We start from the raw sequence: 14,390 nt of genomic DNA, 5'->3' as shown, positions 1-14,390 counted from the left end.
AATATTTTCTATTTAGTTCTCCTGTTCTTATTTGCTAATTTGCTTTAAGCCTCAAAGGTATATGAGTTTGTTTGTATTTTTAAGTAGATCTCCGGTGCAGAATTGAGCTTCTTACTCCCCAGATCTTTGCACATTGTCATCATTCATTCCAGTCAATTCAAGGCTTCAAACTTGTCTACTGTATTTTTTTTCCTTCTTCCCAGTACCCTTTCCCATTCCCCTCATGCTCATGGGCATCATCCTATCTGTGATACAGGTCTTAAATATGCACATATCCCTGTAGTATTGTTTTGTGGGAGGGTATTTTTAAAATTATATATAGGATATTTTGCTGTTAAGCTCTCTGTGTTCTACTTTTCATACTTTAACACATTTGAAATCTCACCACTCTGTGGTATGTACATTCACTTTCTTTTTTTTTTTTTCATTGTAGATGGTTATTCCATTATCTGCATGGTTTATATTTTACACATCCTTGGTTAGCAACAACCCAGGTTGTTTCTAGCTTCCTGCCGTCACTAACAGTGCTGCAGTGAACATTGTTATACATGTTTCCTTAGGAAGCTGTGTGAGAACGTCTCTGGTTATGTATATCTAGGATTGGAGCCCATGGGTTATAAGGCAAATGGATAATTTATCCCAGTGTATATAATAACAATTTTCTTTCAGAAATATCTATACCAATTTATAGTATTCTTAACAGCAGTAATGAGAGTTTCTCTTTTTTCTTATCTTTGTCAACATTCATTATTAAATGCTTTTCTTATTTTTGCCTTTCTGACTGATGTAAAGTGATATCTCATTATTGTCTAATTTTGCCTTTATCTGATTAATAGTAGCATTGAACATTCGTTCATGTATGTTCTTGTTAGCCATTGCATCTTCTCTTTCTGTAAATTGCTTATTCATCTATTTTGCTCATTTTTTTCTATTGAGATTCCTGTCTTTTTCTTGTCAATTTATGAATATTTTTCTTAGTATGCCATCTGTCTGTTGACTTTGTCTATGTTGTTTTTCATTAGATAGAAATTTTTTTTATTTTTTACTTATTTAAGAAATGTTTAATTTTAATGTAGTAAAATCCACTTTTAATTTTTATTTATTTATTTATTGCCTAATAGTTTGTATGTTTGGGGTTTTAATTAAGAAGTTTTTTTTCTATGCCTAGGTCACAAAAAAGTTTTTCTACATTTTTAAAAATCTTTTTAATTTTAACACATACATTTTTAATCTGTCTGCTATCTGTGCTATGGTAACATGAAAGTTTAGCTTTACTTTTCTTCATATAGTGAACCTGTTTTCCGAATACCATTTATAAACGGTCCTTTTCCCCATTGCTTTGTAGTGCTATATTTTCCTTCCATTTTCTATTCCGGTCCATTTGTTTGCTTTTCTGTTCCAGAGTTAATACAGTATCAAATTTTTTATCACTATAGTTTTGGTCCTGTCTTCATATCTGTTAGAGAAAGTCCCTCCCCTCCCACCCTTTTATGCACCCTTTATTTTCTCTTTCGAATCTGACTTAGCTATTTATGGACCTTTATTCTTCCATATAAATTTTAATATGAGTTTTCCAAGTTCCTCTTCAAAGATCTACTTGTAAATATGTCTCTTAATGACCATATATGGCAGCATATTGCTACATTTTGATTGTTATTTAAAATCAGGAAGCTATTTCCTTAAACCTTTTGAAAATGTTATTCTACTCTTTTCTACACACTCAGGTGTACTTTTATCAAGCCTGACTTTTTCCGGTGGTCCACTCTTCTCTCTAGAAACTTTCAAATTTTTTCTCTTTGTCTTCAATATCCATGCATTTTACCGTAATGTTTCTAGGCTTGGCTTTCTTATTCTCCATGCTTTATCACTCTGAAGTTTTCCATCCTCTTTCAGTTAGGGAAATTCTTGGACATCATTTCTTGAACTAGCTCCTCGCCTGTGCCTACCTACATATTTTCTCTCCAAATGGGACTTCTTTTTTATATATATTGATATTTCTATTGCTGATTCCATATATCTTGACCTGTTTACCCTTTCCCTTTCTTCTTTCCAATTGCTTTTTGGGAAAATATTGTAGGCTAGTTTCCAGTGCCCTATTTCATTCTTCTCCTGGATCCTTTTAGTTATTTATCCATTGCATTCATAATTTATTTAAACTCACATATTTTTCACACCAAGTATGCCTGCCTGGTTCTTGTTTAGAAGTGCTTGTTCTGCTTCATATTCCAACGTATTGTCTCTTAATTTGTTGAAAATTAGTTTTATTAGTTTTATTTTGAGTAACAAATAAGATAGTAAGTAAATAAATGATAAGAACTGGTAAACCCAGTATTTGCATTTGGGTTTGTTGTCTTTGTTTTGTAGCGGTTATTAACGCTCCTCGGATGTCTAGTTATTTTTGCCTTTGAGCTTGTTTCCCTCTGGCTGGTTTTGTAAACAGGAAGGCCCAGGTTCTAGCTTGCGCTGCTCCTGAGGGCTGAAGGTGGGTGGCGGGATGATGTTCTGGGGCAGAGAGCCCACCATGCTACACACTGGGCTTGGCCATCCTTTGCTCTCTCCTCACCAGATGATCTTTAATGCTTGGTTGTAGTAGGTTAATGCTGGGGATGGGTTTGGTGATGCTGTGGGGTTTGCTATAATCACCAGCCCTTTTGTTATCCATCTTAGCCTTTGTGAGTCTCCTGTGCATCCTGGGTGTTATCTGCTGATCCAGTGACCCTAGGTAGGCAGTGCTATTTTTCTGTCCCATGAGTTATCATGTGGCCAGTATAATTAAAAAAAAAAAAAAGAGCTTTACAGATGCATAGATATAGAGAACACAAACTAATGGTTACCAGTGGGGCAAGGGAAGGGAGGAGAAGCAATATAGGGGTAAGGGGGAAAAAGGGGGGTTATTATGGGATTATATAAAATAATATATGTGAAGTTTTTGAAAATTGTAAAGCACTATAAAATTTAAAGAATCATTTAATTTTAAAAAAGAATAAAAATAAATAAATAAAATTTTAAAATACAGCTTAAAAGCCCTCCCCATCTTATTCCCCCACTGTGGTACCTTGTTCCTCGGACACATCTGCCCAATTTTCAAGCACTTCTCTCCATCTTTGTCTGTTTTTTTCCTTCATATTCACTTTGTTTTTCCTCTAGGACAACTTCTGTGATAAAAGGAGAGGAGAATGCCAACATCTAGGCTAATGCTCAGTTTTGTTGAATCCCATCCATATTTGTTTTCAAATGATGGATATCAAAATAGTACCAAATTTAATTGAATGCTCTCTTTGTGCCAGGCCTGTGCTAAGTGTTTTTCCATGCATTGCATCATCTCATCCTCATAAACATTCTAAGAAATAGGTGCTTTTATTATCTTCATTTTACTGATGAGAGAATTGAAGTCTAGATAAACTACTTCACATAGGTAGTAACAGAACTAAGGTGCAAATTTAGGGTGTCAGATTCCAAAATCTTTTCCTTTTAGGCTATATTGTAATTTAGTGTTTTGGTTTAAATTATGTTTGTTCTGGGTGGATGGACTTCATGGTGTTCAAGAACCTTCTAAAAATGTGTCCAAAATTTGGTGTTTGTACATACAAGATATTTTTACCTTGGATTGAGTCCCTTGCTTTCATTGGAGTCTCAAAGGTGTCTATGAGTTCCCACAAGGTGAAGAACCACTTTAAGAGTCAAAACTTACATGAGGGCTTAGGTCCTAAAGGTAGCCAGTAATGCAAAACAGTGGTGTATAGTGATTTACCTCTGAAATTTGTTAAATGACCCCACATTTAGACTGAGCCGATAGAAGCTCAGAAGCCAAGAATTAACATTTTTTATTTCTCTTCACTTTTGGTGCGGGTATTTCTTTTCCTGGAGCAGTGGAGAACAAGTTAGTTTGAAAATATGATAGGGGTAGAGGAAGGAGGGTTAAATAAAGGATTTTATCTCAATAGCTTGTATAATTGCATTCATTTATTTCAGTGCTCAAACAATGGAAGTTAACTGCAAATTGAAAAAAAAAAAAATTTAAGACAATGTCAACCAGGTATGAAGAATAGGAGTTAAATAGCCATATGTTCAGTGACAGGTTCTCCATGCCCTAAAGCTGTGCAGTCATGTACCAGCCCCAGGAGCTGAGTGCCCCAGTGACCCTATTCACTCTAGTCAGAACCTGGTGGATTTTCCATTCATAGGCTCTCAGGAGGATGAGGGCTGTTGAAAAAACTTCTGACACGTCTTTCCGGCAAATAGAATCCTCTGTGATGAAGCTTAGATAACAACCTCTCCAAGGTGTCAGAGGCTTAACTTGGCTCACCTTCAGACCTGACCCGGCCTCTCAGGGCTCCTTTGTACCAGGGGTACCCCTGGTTCCCAAAGCCCTTTTTTTTTTTTTTTTTTTTTGCGGGCCTCTCACTGTTGTGGCCTCTCCCGTTGCGGAGCACAGGCTCCGGACGCGCAGGCTCAGCGGCCATGGCTCACGGGCCCAGCCGCTCCGCGGCATGTGGGATCTTCCCGGACCGGGGCACGAACCCGCGTCCCCTGCATCAGCAGGCGGACTCTCAACCACTGCGCCACCAGGGAAGCCCCCAAAGCCCTTTTTACAGCAGCCAGATTATCCATGCTCAAGGGAAGCCTGAACTGAATTGGCCTCTGGAAACAGATAAATAAATTGGGGAATTAGATCAACCTTTGCTCTTCTGAAGTAAGCTCTAAAGCATAAACATATTTCATAGAAAAATACTTATATGATAGACATGTAAGACTTTTAAAAATGTATGTCCTATCAGAGTTAGAGTACAGTGCTAAGTAAAATGAGAGACGATCTAGTTTCTGTATCTATATCAGAAAATGAGAGGTTAGAAAATGTCAACATGTGCCATATGCTACTTTCATAGTTCAGTCATTCACTTAAAACAATGGTGATTTATAATACTGAAACTTTTTAAAAGTCTGCCAGTTTCAGCCTTGAGATGTTCTGTGTTCTCTAGAAAGTGTCAGTTTACTGGGGTTTCTGGTCTCACATGGACCTTAAATAAAACTCCTCTGTGAAGTGTTAGCTGGTAGCTTGTAGAAAATGTTTTCTTGCCAAAGACACAGAACGTGGATCTCGAGTTGCCCCCAAATGAGTAACTGACTCTGAAGATGTCAGGAGTAAAATGACTCCATTTTACAATCTCTCCTAGCGGCAAGGAGCTTCTCACTTCCAGAATAAATTTATGGCAAGATCTGTTCTTTTAGCTGGTAGGATGTTGATCAGCAAAGCTTTCCTTCCAGCTCGCTGACAAGGGGAAAGGCCCGTCCCAGTTGCGAGGTGTATGTGACTTGTGAAATGCAAGTCTGTATAACTGGGCATGCATGATGGTTCCACTGAAAGTCTTTGGATGTTACAAGCACAACTATTTGTCGATTGCACTCACGTGGGGATACCACACCTCCCTCCTGTATGTGGGGTTTTGATTCTTCCTTCTTGCAATTCCCCAATATGATACTCTATTTGATAGTCCCTAAGCATCTCATTTCATTTAAAACCCCAGTCTGGTATTCTCATGTGTAAACCATAGTGCAGCTTTACATAAACTGTAAAAGGCTTTCACATTTGTTTTCTGTATCCATTTAATTCTGAGCAAATATCACCATCTTATTTTACAGCTGAAAACTCAGAGACACAAGATAGGAACAACTACTACGCAATCTGGGCTCCCTATATTTCTACTATTTTCACTCTTTTCCTTGGACTGGAATTCTCAAACTTCAGTGTATGTAAGACTCATTCAGGTTGCTTGCTAAAAATAATAGGAATGATAGTTAATGTAGTACTTAATATGTACCAGGCATTCTTTTAAGCACCTCACATATATCAACTGATTTTTTCCTCAGAACAACTCTAAATTAAATATTATGGTTATGCCATTTCACAGGAAAGAATATGGAACTACAAAGAGGTTTTGTCAGTCGTTCAAAGTTTAACACTTAGTAAAAAGCCTGGAACTAGAATTCAGATGAAGGGAGCCTGGTTCCAGGGTCTGTGCTTTTACCCATTCTGCTGGTCCCTAGAAGATTCTTTTTTCCCTTTCCCTGAGATTTTGGAGTCAGAGAGTCTGGGGTGGGGCCCGTGAATCCTAACTTTCAACGTGCAATTCCCCCAGTTCCCAGATGGCTCTTGTGCTGGAGGTTCTCACATCATACTATGAAAAGCATTGACTTTGGGATTCAAAGACATAGTTGGTCTTCAGTAGTCATACATTGCAATGAGAATTCCTCTAAGGGACATTATAAACGAACAGTTTATAATCAGTAGAGAAAAATATAGAGGGGATGTGACTGGAGATAGTGCTTAATGGTTAGAAAAAGGTAAATGGTATCAAAGGAGAAGACTGATGGTGAGAAAAGCCACAGAACTACAATAGACATCATCTACCTTATTAACTTTCCTTGGAGCTAGATTTACACCAGACTGCTCAATACCAAATTTGATATTAGAATGTAAGTTTCTTTCTCAAGTGGTTTTGAGAAAAGTCAGTGGAAATAATGGCAGAGGGCTTGGGTTAGAGGTATTTACTAAATGATAACAATTCAAGGTTCCTAACTTGTAGGATCTGTAGCTTCACTGTCCGAAATGGTAACCGCTAGTCACATTATTTAAATTAATTAAAATTAAATAAAATTTAAAATTTAGTTTCTCAGTCATCCTGGTCATATCTCAAGTGTTTAATAGCCATAGTGGCTACAGTATTGGACAGCACACAGATCTAGAATCTTGCCATCTTTGCAGAAAATTCTATTGGGCAGTGCTGATCTGAGGACTTTTCCCAACTCTTATCATAATTTTTTTTTCTTACCATTAGCAAAATCTACCCTGTTAAAGTAATTAAATGACAGAATTTAGCATTCATAGTTAGGCCTCGTTCAAGAACACCCGAATGTTCAATGTGTAATTTTGCAGTGCTGGTCACTTAGCATCACATCTCAGTAAGGATTTGTTATTTTCCCACTGTTTTATACGGGGTTATGTGGGTTGGAGGGAGGGTGGTCTGTGAATTATAAACCATGATAGTCTTTCCTCAAATGTTAATAGGCTATCTCCCATGCAAATATCGCAAGGAGTTTCAGATGAACTTGTATCCCTGGATGAATGCACCAGGAGGGCCAGGAACCATATCAACATCACAAATATGACCTCTTATATTTCATATTTAGCTTGGTTATGACTTTACCTTCCATTACTATTGTAACTCATGGGTGGCAGATTTTTAAGGCTTTCTGCCCTGATAAAGGTCAGGAGTGATTTTATTAGATTTACGTACACAACCCATTGTCCCACAAACTAAAACGTGTGCTGCACACACCGTGTCGGGGCTCAGTGCGTCTTCAAAGACTCCCGAGCAGCCAGTTGTCTCAGTTCCAGTCCCCTTTCTCCAGCAGGAGAATGTGATGTTGGCCATGATTCAGTATCCCATAGATGGACTGCTCTGGCCTGCAACTGGACCCCAGAGCTGTGAAATTGTTACAGTTCTGGCCTGGCGTTCCAGGGTCAGATTCCTAGAGTTATTTTAGACATTTTCCTAGAAGTGTGGTTCACAACATAGATATCCATTCCCTGGAGTGAGTTTTATAAGAGATCCAGTTAGCTTGAATCAAGTGGGCTCTGTTCGGTGATCTAAGTGCCAAATAATCAGAATAGACTTTGGTAAAGAATAGCTCTTAGCCTTCCTGTTAGCTAAGTCATTATAAAGTGGTTTTCCTTTCAGCTTCAGATATGAATTATTATATTACACATGCAGTTATTAGCTATTAGCAGTCATACTAACCCTCCCTCTCTCATACTGAATAGAACTCTAAACAAAAAATCAAGATCATTGAAACTGAGAGCTGAAAGGGAATTGTGAGATTACCTACTCTAACCTCTTTTATTTTCCCATACGAGGAACTGTGTCTCAGAAAGGTTAGGAAAATTACCCAAGATCCCCAGGCTAATTAAGGGTATCAGTACTGCCAACACATATCTCCTAATTCCTTGTTCAGTACTATTTCTACTGTGTCATCCTTTTCTGTAGGAGTAAAGATGTGTACTGCCACATGATAGTATGAAAATCTTTTCCTCCTACTGAGAGAAGATGCTTGGACTCCAGTTCCAGAAAAGGCACAACTTAACAATAGCTAATGCACATATGGCACTAAGTGTAATATATGCTAGGCACTGTCCTGAGCCCCAGTGATCTATGATGTCATTTAGTCTTCATGGCAACACTTTGAGATCCTATCATTATTCCCATTTTACAGATGAGTGAGCTGAATCGCAGTGAGGTTAAGTAACTTGCCTGAGAGCACACAGCTAACACTTGGCAGAATCTCAATTCAGAGTCAGGAAATACAGTTCCAGACTCCACATTCTAACGACACTGCTTTGCTACATATAAGGCTCTTATCTGGAGCCACCAACCAGGATGAGTAAATGTATACAGATGATGTTGGAAAAACTTGTGTGTGTGTAGACTGCTTAGTTCTAAGGCAAGATTTTAACAATATTTTCTAATTAGCATTTATGAAAACCAAAACTGTTATTTTCATTAAAGCATTCATTATTAAAGGCACTGTTTTTGTTGTTGTTGTTTTTTAACTAAAACCTTTCAGTGATCTTAATGAGTCCAGCAACCAAGTAGCAAGTAGGCATAGCAGTAAAACCTGCTCCTTTGGTGGCAACACTGAGCAGTCATTTCTCACTGGTAACAGCAGCGCTGGCAGGCTAATGCCATTCTCTTGCTCTCTGGGGTGCAGCCCTTCTGAACAGAGACAAGGCACATAATCAGGAGGGATTTCCATTTGAAACAGTGAAATGGCCAGGGGTTGTTAGTCTGGGAAATATTATTCCTGCTTTCTATGGATAAGTGTTGATATCACAATGAAAAGGGAAAAAGTGTTCTGATGAAAACAGACTCACTTATTTTAATATAAACATGCTGGCTTATATACAGAGCAAGTCCCTGGGCCCATCACAGAATAAGTTATTGAGCAGAGGTTAAGGAAAAGCGATTCCCAGAAATGAGCCCTCACCCTGTGTGGGGTATGTCATGTTCATAACAGTGATAACATGACATATTGAACTAAATAAATACAAAATTTGGAAAGAACAGTCTGTCTAGATTGTGAGCTCCTTGTCGGTGAGTACGCGTGTTATGTTTCTGTTTTCTGCCTGGAGCCCCGCACAGTCCCAGGCTTAGGTAGGTGAGATGGACACATGGGTAGGTGAATGGGATTGGAACCAGAGATGGAGACCCTGCGAGGAGGGAAGTCATAAGAATGGTTCTTCCTGGCTTCATCTTGGCTATTAGTGCAGAAGGAAGCTTTGACCCATAGTCTCATCATTGATTAGCTCTCCAAGATTTAGCCAGATGTTAACTTCTCTGAATCATAGTGCTTTTAATTAAAATCCTTATCATACTGGGTGGTGGTAAAGATAAAATTAGATATTTGTAAAATTCTTTATAAAATCAAAAGCTACATATAAGTGTAAGTTATGAATAAATCATTTCATAATCAGATAATTAGTGATGAACAAAATTGACTAAGAAAAACATATCTATCCTTAAGCCCCATCATAACTTTTCTATCTCTGAGTACTTCCTTTTTCCACTACCACTGAGGGTTAATTGTAGCCCAAGTTTCTTCTTCCTCACACCTGTCTCAGACTTCCCTCTGTCTACTCCATCCTCCAAATAAGTTATTTATGTTCTTCTAATGTATATGTATTTTTAATCAAAACGTCACAGAGAATAAATCCTATTCAAAATTCCCTGGAGTAACCAAATGTCTGTCATTGGACTTCAGTCACTTCTAGTTATAGCATAAATTATTGCCATTCAGAATACTTAAGAGAGGTACTAAAAAGTCTTGATAATATGGATGAAAAAAAATCTCTGGGTAGTGAATTGTCAACCACACAAGTACCTGTGAAACTTTAATGTTCATACAAATCCCCTGAGATCTTACGGAAAGGCAGATACTGAATGAGTGACCTGGGGTGGAGTCTGAGTTTCTGCACTGCCCAGGTGATGTCGACACCGCTGGTCTGTGATGTATACTTTGAGTGACCGGAGCCTACACTGTGATTCCTAATATTTCCAAGTATGAGGACACTCTTAAAATTTTAAGTATTGGCATTATTCTGATAATAAATTTTAAAATACATGTAAGCAAAAAATCATCTCACCAACCAAAGACAACTAAACTGATTTATACATGGTACATATAGATACCAAATCAAACTTGGGGTCCTTCTATCCACATTGGTTTGTTTGTTTGTTTTTTAGTTGAAGTATAGTTGTTGTACAGTCTATCCACATTGTTTTAAAGCTGCCTTTAAATAACTTTAAAACAAATCAAGTAACACATATTAATTTTAGAAAATTCATAGAATAAAAGCAAGCAAAAAGAAGATAATTTCATACCTGGGTACAAGGCACAAACAATGTGAGCACATCCGTCTATTCTGGCCTGCTGAAGGTCAACATGGGTTTCCCCTTTATCCCTTCCCAGAAGTTCATGATAATTGTGAAAACTAGCAATAGGTATCACAATAAGACATTCTCTCACTAATTCTAATTACTTTAAATAGAGGTGAAACAGCCATATCTCTGCAGTTTTCCAATTGAATCAATGTCAGTCAGGAAGCGGGAGGCCAAGAGGGCAAATTTTCCTGAGTGCTAATAGTTGAATCACCGTCTGTTTCCTCATATGAATTGATTACCTTTAATGCTCGTTATTGTCAAGTTGCTCTGAACTGGAAATAGGGGTTTGTGTGCATGAATGGAGGTGTTGATATATAAATCAAATTCTTACAAATCACAAAAGACACACACACACACACTTACACTCACACCTACGTGCTCACTCTTGTACGAAGGATATTAGAGCCTTTCCTTGGCACCAGAGATTTGTATGCAGCGTTTGTGTTCTTGTGAGCATCAGAGGGATAGAACAAAAAGGGCCTTGAACTAGGAGTCTGATGGCCCAAGTTCTAGTTTCTTTTTTTTTTTTTTCATTTAGTATGTCACCATAATTTTTTGAAATTTCTAAGTAATATGCTTCTGGGTCTCAAAGGCTACAAAGTGTCATGTGGGGCTGCAGTCTTATTCATGTGAGGGTCAACGGGGACGTCTCCACTTCGAAGCTAACATGGTTGTTGGCAACACTCAGTTCCTTGTAGATTGGCAGACTGAGGCCCTCAGTTTCTTATTGGCCGTCCGTCAGAGGTTGCTCTCAGTTCCTTGCTAGGTGGGCTTTCCCATCACAGCCATTTGCTTCCTCAAAGTCAGCAAGAGAGAGACTCTCTCAATAAGACTGTAATCTTATGTAATATAATTATATGTATATATAGTATATACATATAATATGTATGCAATGACATATATCCCATCACCTCTGTTAGTTACAAGTGTCAGATCCTGCTTACATTCAAGGGGGCAGGATCACAAAAGGGTGAGAATACCATCTACATATACTGTATATGTATATATATATAAATATTATATATATATGTATGTGTGTATATACACACACACATATATGATTTATTTTAAGGAATTGGCTCATGCAGCGGGTGGGGTTGGAAACAGGGTAGGCTGACAGGCTGGCAACTCAGGCAGGAGTTGATGGTGTAGTTTTTTATTTTTTGCTTCCAGTTTTATTGAGATATAATTAACATGCAGCACTGTGTAAGTTTAAGGTGTACAGCAAAATGACTTGACTTATATACATTATGGAATGATTATCACAATAAGTTTAGTGAACATTCATCACCTCATATTTTATATCTACAGAATTAAAGAAAGAGAAAAAAGTTTGTGATGAGAAGTTTTAGGATTTACCCCCTTAACAGCCTTTATATATAATGTACAGCAGTGTTAATTATATTTATCACGTAGTACATTACATCCCTAGTACTTACTTACCTGATAACTAGAATTTTGTACCTTTTGACTGCCTTTATCCCATTTCCCCTCCCCCTCCCCATGGCCTCTGGGTGGTGATCTCTTTCTCTATGAGTTTGTTTGTATATTTGTTTGTTTCGAAGTACAAGATGGTATAGTTTTGAGGCAGAAACTCTTCCTCTCTCGGAAACTTCAGTTTTTGCTCTTAAGGCATTCAACTAATTAGGTGAATTCACCCCTGTTATTAAAGGAAATCTCCTTTGCTTAAAGTTAACCACATCTACAAAATACCTTCACAGCAACACCTAGATTAGTGTGACTAATAACTGGTACTATAGTCCAACCAAACTGACTGTACTAGTTTCCTAGGGCTGTTGTAATAAAGCATCGCAAACTGGATGGCTTAAAACAACTGAAATTTCACACTTCTGGAAGCTATAAGGCTGAAATCAAGGTGTTAGCAGGGCCATATTCCCTCCAAAGATTCTAGGGGAGGATCCTTCCTTGCCTTTTCCAGTTTCTGGCAGCCTCAGCTGTTCTTTGGCTTATGATAACATTACTCCATTCTCTGCCTCTGTCTTTGCATGGCCATCTTCCGCCTTTGTCTGTTGGTATCCAAAATTTCTTCTTATGAGGATACTAGTCACATTGCATTAGAGCCCACCCTAATCCAGTGTGACTTAATTTTAACCTGATTACAGCTGCAAAGACCTCATTTCCAAAATAAGGGCACATTCACAGGTACTGGGGGTTAGGACTTAAGCGTATCTTTTGCAGGGGACACAATTCAACCCATAACACTGACCATAACGGGCGTTTATGCACCATCTCCTGTTTCGCATCAGTTGAGGGCTGCTCCAAGGGCTGTTAACTGTCTGGAAATTCAGCCTGGCTTGAGAGTGGGCCAAGAACACTGAGGCCAGACAAAACCCTCAAGCAGAACTTGCTGAGAAAAACCATAGCATGTGTGAGAACAGCGAGTGTGGAGGGGTTACGGGAATGTGGGTGGGGTGTGGACACCATTCACTGCACAGCACTAGCCAGGGGACATCTAGAGATGACATTTACCTAAGAATTCATGCTGTGTCCCCAGAAAGTTTATCAGTCTCACAGTAACTAAACAAGGGTACAGAGTGCATTATACCCTGATGCCCAAGTGACTGGAAAGAAGACAAGCTGCTATTTCACACCTCTTTTCTGAAGTGATAAGCAGAATTCAACCTTAGAAAGAAAACTTTTTTTTTTAAATTTTGGGTAAATGCTTCATAGGCATCTTTGGTTATGCAAAGGTAAAGCCGAACATTATCCTATAATGGTGAGGTTTGAGACAACTTCTCTCATTGTGATTAGAATTACATCTCAGCAGAACTCATTTTGATCTTGACTGTGAAACAGACCTTATGCAAACTGTAGAGAAATAATATTTACTTTCTTTTAATCTTTCAGAGGGGACACAAGAAGGTTGGTTGTCGGGTAGGCGGTAGGTAAGGAGAGCCCAACATCCCTTCCACAGAGAGTTACATGTTTATCTGTAGGTGATCTGGGTCTGCAGTGTGGCAGCAGGTGGGGGCCTAAGATGAAGCAGGACCCATGCAGGGGCCTAGTCTGAAGTTTGAAGGAGCTGCTGTAACAAAGTACCATAAACTAAGTGGTTTAAACAAGAGAAGTTTACTGTCTCACAGTTCTGTAAGCTAGAAGTCCAAGGTCAAGTTGCCAACAGGGCCATGCACCCTCTGAAAGTGCTAGGGGAAGATCTGTTCCAGGCCTCTACCCTAGCTTCTTATAGTTCCCTGGCTTGAGGAACCCCAGTCTTCAGGTGGCATTCTCCCTGTGTGTGTGCCTTTCTGTCCAAAGTTCCCCTTTGTATAAGGACACCAATCATATCGGATTAGGGGCCCACCCTACTCATATGTAACTTCATTTTAACTTAACTAATTACATCTGCAACAGCCCTATTTCCACATCAGGTCACATTCTGCTTTACTGGGGACTAGACCTTCAACAATTTATAACAATACTTTCATCTAATAGCAACGCCTTTGTCCAATTTTAAGAATTTTTTTTTTTTTTGGTAGTTACTCTTTTTTATAAGCCCACATCTTTAGTGAAGTAAACTAGGTTTGTTTTCAAGCCTATGCCAGGTCTGTGGTGACACTATATAGGAAAACTACCGAAGTATGGTAACACTGGTTAGGACATGCAAAAAGCAACTGGCAAAGAAATCTGCTGGTGGGGAGGAAGACAGTTGACAGAGATGTTAAATGACAACCAGGATGGGTTTTAGGACTTGTAGATATTCCTAAGAAACTGAGAAATACTCAGAGAGGTGAAAAGACAGGATTCCGTACTAATCAAGCAGGAGAGAGCCTGGAACTTTTGTTACTTACATTTTGAAAAGAGTGAATCTCAAAACAAACGAATAAATATAACAAAACAGAAATAGACTCAAAGATACAGAGAAAAAACTAGTGG

This window comes from Delphinapterus leucas, chromosome 8 (genome assembly GCF_059928025.1).
Source record: "Delphinapterus leucas isolate spDelLeu-1000000601 "Yukka" chromosome 8, BTC_Dleu_Yukka2, whole genome shotgun sequence".
Lineage (NCBI taxonomy): Eukaryota > Metazoa > Chordata > Mammalia > Artiodactyla > Monodontidae > Delphinapterus > Delphinapterus leucas.
The sequence above is the reverse complement of the archived record's forward strand: the minus strand, read 5'-3'. Positions refer to the sequence as shown.